The sequence below is a fragment of the Dasypus novemcinctus genome, chromosome 8 (genome assembly GCF_030445035.2).
Source record: "Dasypus novemcinctus isolate mDasNov1 chromosome 8, mDasNov1.1.hap2, whole genome shotgun sequence".
In the NCBI taxonomy this organism is placed as follows: Eukaryota; Metazoa; Chordata; class Mammalia; order Cingulata; family Dasypodidae; genus Dasypus; species Dasypus novemcinctus.
In genome coordinates, this window is record NC_080680.1 from 128,379,490 (window position 1) to 128,384,408 (window position 4,919).

Genomic DNA, 4,919 nt, shown 5'->3' on the forward strand with positions numbered 1-4,919 from the left:
AGTGAGCAGACCCCGGGAGGAGGAGGGGGCTCCAGCACCTGCGGTGGGGAGGGGGCTTCAGCCTGGGGGTGGCAGCCAGAGGGGAAACCCCCAGAAAGCCGCCAGGGCTCTGGTCCAGCCTGGGGCTCCGTCCACACAGAGCCCCCGCAGCTGAGCAGGTCCCGTGTGCAGGAGTAGGGGATGGAGCCCCCACCCACTCAGGGCCCCTGGGGGTGTCCCAGGTGGCCAAGCCGACCTCCCGGATCACACTATGACCTGGGGGGACCCCCATCGAGGAGGAACTGTGCCCAGAGGTTACTGGAGTTCACCCACCTGGGGGTTACTTCCACAAAAGCTTCAGCAGCAAGTTTTCTCCTCCCCCTGGAGACCCCAGCCCCACACCCAGTGGCCCCCAGGAAGCCGCGCTTTGTGGCTGCGGCTGCAGGGATCCCCACTACGAGGTAGGGTCAGGAGGGCTGTGTCCAACCCTGTCCCCTAACCGCCCCCACTGCAGGGCTCTGAGCACCAGGCCTCCCTCGGCGGCCCTGGCCTCGCCCACTGCCCCGTGCCCAGAGGCTGCGAAGGGTCCACCATCCCCTGGAGTCGGGCCAGCCTGATGCTGGAGGTGGGTGGGGGCAGCTCAGGAGACGCGCCCCTCACCCACAAGCTTTGCCACGCGGAATGTTCTCCAGCCGCAATAGCCCTCACAGTAGAAGGTGTAGTGGTCTTTCACGGGCAGCTCCTCTATTTCTTTCACCCACCTGCTACTCACTGCAGACGGACAGAGAGAAGAGAGTCCGTTACTCTCGTAACTTCACGCAGAAAAGGCTCAGAGCACATTCAGGGCTGGCCTGGAAGGTTTGGGCTTCTGGGTGTCCGAGCTGGGAGGAGCCCCCTGCACCCCCAGCCCCACTCTGCCAGCCTGGAGTGGGGTCAACACTCACTTGGCTGCAGTTGGCCCGGGACCTCTGTTGGGTCTAGCGGTATCAACATCTCAGAGCACTCACCCTTCTCCCTGGGAGCAGAAGGCACATGGGCCGCAGGAACACACCTGAGTCCCCCTTAGCTCACCTGGCACCTGCACACCTGAGCGCTGTCCCTGCATGGCCTCCCCACCCGAGCACCACGCTGGCTGTGTGTGGGGCTCCACCCAGGAGGAGGGAGGGAGGCAGCAGGGGAGGAGGAGCTTTCTACTCACACGTAGGAGAAGTTGGTTAAAAGTCCACCTCCAACCACTTCTGTGACCATCACGGGGCTCACCTTCCTGAGCGACTGAGACGCTGGCCGCCCCTTGCTGTCCACCACGGCCTTCACGTACCACAGCCCTGTTAACTGGGCAGAGCCCACGGCCTCAGCACCCCGTGTCCATGGAGGGCACAGCCAGAACCCTCCCCCAGCCCTGCCCACATCCCAGGGGCAAAGGAACCTCAAGGCACGGGGTCCCCCCAGCACCTGGCTTCACCCCCACCTTGAGTGGGTCCTGACACTCCTTTAGGACAAACCACTCCTGGGCTCCCAGCACTGGGCAGTGATTGTCTGGACCCCCATATCCACTCTCACGGGACAGGCCCTGGCCCCCTAAGAACCCTCACCCAGGGGGCCTGGAAATGCCCGGGGGTCCCCAGGGCATCAGTTCCACAGGCTCCCCCTGCCCCTGCTCAGGGCTGGAGAGCGGCTCCTTCTGTCCATCTGGCCAGCTCTGCCTGGAACGCAGGGTCAGAACCCCTGACCTTCCTGGCAGCCCCCACAGGCTCTGGCTCCTCCCCCCATCAGAGCCTTTACACTCCTCCAGCCCGCCAGCTGCATGTCCAACGGTCCGAGTCCAGGTCCAGGGGGTCCTGGGCCAGCAGGGCAGCGACCAGGCCGAGGCCGATGGTCAGGAGCAGCGTCTTTATGGCCAGGGCTCTGGGCTCACAGCGGCCAGCGGTGCCCAAGGGCTGTCCTAGGAGGCTGTGCACGGCCCCCACACGCCGCCCCTTATACGCCCTCAGCCCCCAGCCCCGAGCTCTTGGCAGGTGCTGACCGCAGCCCTCCCCCACCAGCCGCGGCCAGCTCTGCACTGCGCAGGTGGAAGGTGGTTATTGTTGGAAGCTGGTGAATAGCAGCTCAATGCACCAAAGAGCACACCCTGCAGAAGGCCGCCCGCTCCAGCTCCCCCGGGAGGCTCATGACCCCAGAATCCCATAGACACCCCAAGGGAGAACAACCCCATGTGGGGGAGGGGGCACGCTCTCTGCAGTGAAAGCTCCACTGCCGCCTGCCCACCCCTGCAGCCTCTCAGATGCCCCCGGCCAGGTTTGCCCATGCAGTCCTGGGTGACATGGTGGTTTCACCCCTAGCTGACGCTAAAGAGATGGGGCTTTAGGGCTGGAGAAAGCTGGTTCTCCCACCCGCTGAGAGCTGCCAGTTCTCAAATCCCCAGCTCTCCCCTGCCTGCTTGCCCCCCACTTCCTGTGCTGGACCCTCCACCCCGTCCTTGGAGGGGGGGGCTTTGACTCAGGGCCCAGCCTCCATCTAAGCAGTACATCCGCAGAGCAGCCGCCCAGACCCTCCTACTCCAAAGGGACCCCAAGCCGGGCTGAGCCCCTTTAGAGCACAAAGGCTCTGGACCGTCTTGTTCCTTTCTCGTGTCCCTCTGCACTGCCATCTGCCCCTGGGAGAATTTCAGCTCCTCGAGGAGGCTTGAGTGCTGTGGTTCTTCCCTGCTGTGGGGAAGGGTCCCTGCCTGTGATAGGTGGTCATTGAGCATTCTTCCATAGAGAACAAAAGAAGCCAGGCAATCGCTTTAAGATTCAAATAAGTTGAATGAACCTGAGCGTTCTCGCAGTGCCTTCCCTGACCAGTATTGAGCAGAGACGTGTACACCTCCCTAAATTCTCATTCCTCCAAAACCCCGATTTCCCAAAGGTCTGCACGTCCTTCATGAGCTTAGACCTCTGTACCCCCAGGCAAACCCAGCACCCCGTTCCCTTTGAGGCTGGGGTTCCGTGTGCCTGGCTGAGCGCTGTCGGCCCAGCCCCACCTCCTGGGCACCACGATGGCTTCTTCTGACCTGGGTATTGACTGGCCCAGGGCTGGCCTCCACAAAAGCATCTTTGTACCTTTCAGCCAAGATGGGACACCCCCGAACACCCCCTAAGTGATATAATGAGCACTCTCTAATGTTCCCAGCATGACCCAGTAATTAGCTCTCAGTGTGGCAGGTGTTCCTGGGCAGAGAGCCCACCCTCCCTGGGGGTGGAAAGAGCAGGTCCAGCCCACTATGAGGGCCAGCAATCAGCACTCAGCACAAGGCTCTATATCAAAGGGCAAAGTTCTCCTGTTCCCTTCCTTTGTTGACTATACACTGGACACCTCTATTTCTCTTATTGTTTTCAAGTCACTGATTAGACACATTTAATTCAATCCATGAAGAAGATGGTGGAGCAACATGCACAGGCCATTGAAAGAAAAGGACATCACCAGGGAGTCCTGGGCTTTTTGACACTAGTCTTTTCCAGCTACCCCACCTCCCCCCTTATTTGTCTGTCCTGAGGCCAGGTTAGCTGTACTCTACAGAGTGAGTCCATGATGTTCCTTTTGGAAACAGGGTAGGGTCAGCCGAAGGTGACCACCTTCAGGAGAAGGTAAGGAAGTAGGAGAGGGACAGCCCCAGCCCCTGGCCCTGCAGTTAGAGGTCCTTCTCTTAATGGCTCATTCCATGAAGACTGTGGCTCCTTGTTGGGCTCCCTGCGCCATGGCTCCAGCTCTCTGCTCTTGTTTAGAGACCCCTCACTACCCAAGCCTCAGGTGGTCACATCTCAATAATGCTATGTCTGGGTGCCTCAAGGAAGTGGACACTGTCTGAGCCTTTTCTTGGCATTCAAGGATGAGGTTTTGATGACCCCACCAAGCAACCACCCAGAAGATGTGCTGGTTAGGTTGAGGGGCTTCTGGAATGGTCCATTAGGAGGCCAAAGATGAGTATCAATTAAGGCCTCAAGACCGACTGGACAGGACACACTACAACTACTCCATGAACCCTCTTTGTAAATTATTTTGGAGATTGTGGATGGCCACCACCCTGAAGCCTGAGTTACAGAATGGACTCAATTTGGAGCATGAGCAGATCAGAGCAGTGCAACGTGGTTGATGATCCCAGACCTACACATACCTGCACAGGCTCCTAATTTCCCAGCAGCTTTAGCAACAGATCCAGGAACAGTGGCATATTCAGTTTCCCACCACCAGGCCTGCATCTTATCTCCTGTTTCCCATGCCACAGTCAGAAATATCCAGATGAGCAAGTGGATAAGCATGTCCAGGGTGAACCCACAGCTAGTGGGATGGATAAACAGCCTAGCCTCTTTGTCCCCCAAGGGGACCATCTAGGCTGGGGGTTTCCACCCTGTTTTCCAGAGAATCATCAGTGGGTATGAGCCCCAGGTGATCTCAGTGGTAACCTTCTCATTAATATAGCTTCATTGGATTATCTGACTTCCTTGGATCAATTTCCCAAAAGCATCAATAATGATTCCTAGAATCATCTGCAAAATAAATCCTACGACCCAAATCCTTGTCCCACGGTCCACTATGGTGTTCTGAGAGACACTTTGGTTGCAAATCAAGAAAAAGCCATGTCTATTAATATAAAAGTAGTTTCCTAACTCAAACCATATTTTAAATATCCAGATTGAATAAAGGCGTAAGGGTAAATGAAATCAATTGAAGAAAATATTAGAGAACATCTCTACCTAGGGATAAAGAATTCTTTTTTAAAAAAAAACACAAAATAAAAACCATTAAGGAAATTGTAGCAATTTGATGTTATTGGTGAATTCCAAAAAGAAATATTGGGTTATGTTTATAAACTGGTCTTTTCCTCTGTGTATTTGAGTGTATGGATTCAGAAGTTTTACTTTTACTTGATTAAATAATGATTAAGGCTTTGATTGGGTCAT

At 56.4% G+C, this 4,919-nt stretch overlaps 1 long non-coding RNA gene across 1 annotated transcript; it reads right to left on the reverse strand.

Annotated features, from left to right (window-relative positions):
• Nucleotides 1-733: 733 nt before the first annotated feature.
• LOC131279640 (uncharacterized) lies at nt 734-1,240 on the reverse strand. Its single transcript, XR_009187038.1, has 3 exons — nt 1,178-1,240; nt 924-994; nt 734-750 (listed from the first exon to the last, which is right to left on the reverse strand). It is a non-coding gene; the product is annotated as an uncharacterized lncRNA (long non-coding RNA).
• Nucleotides 1,241-4,919: the final 3,679 nt, after the last annotated feature.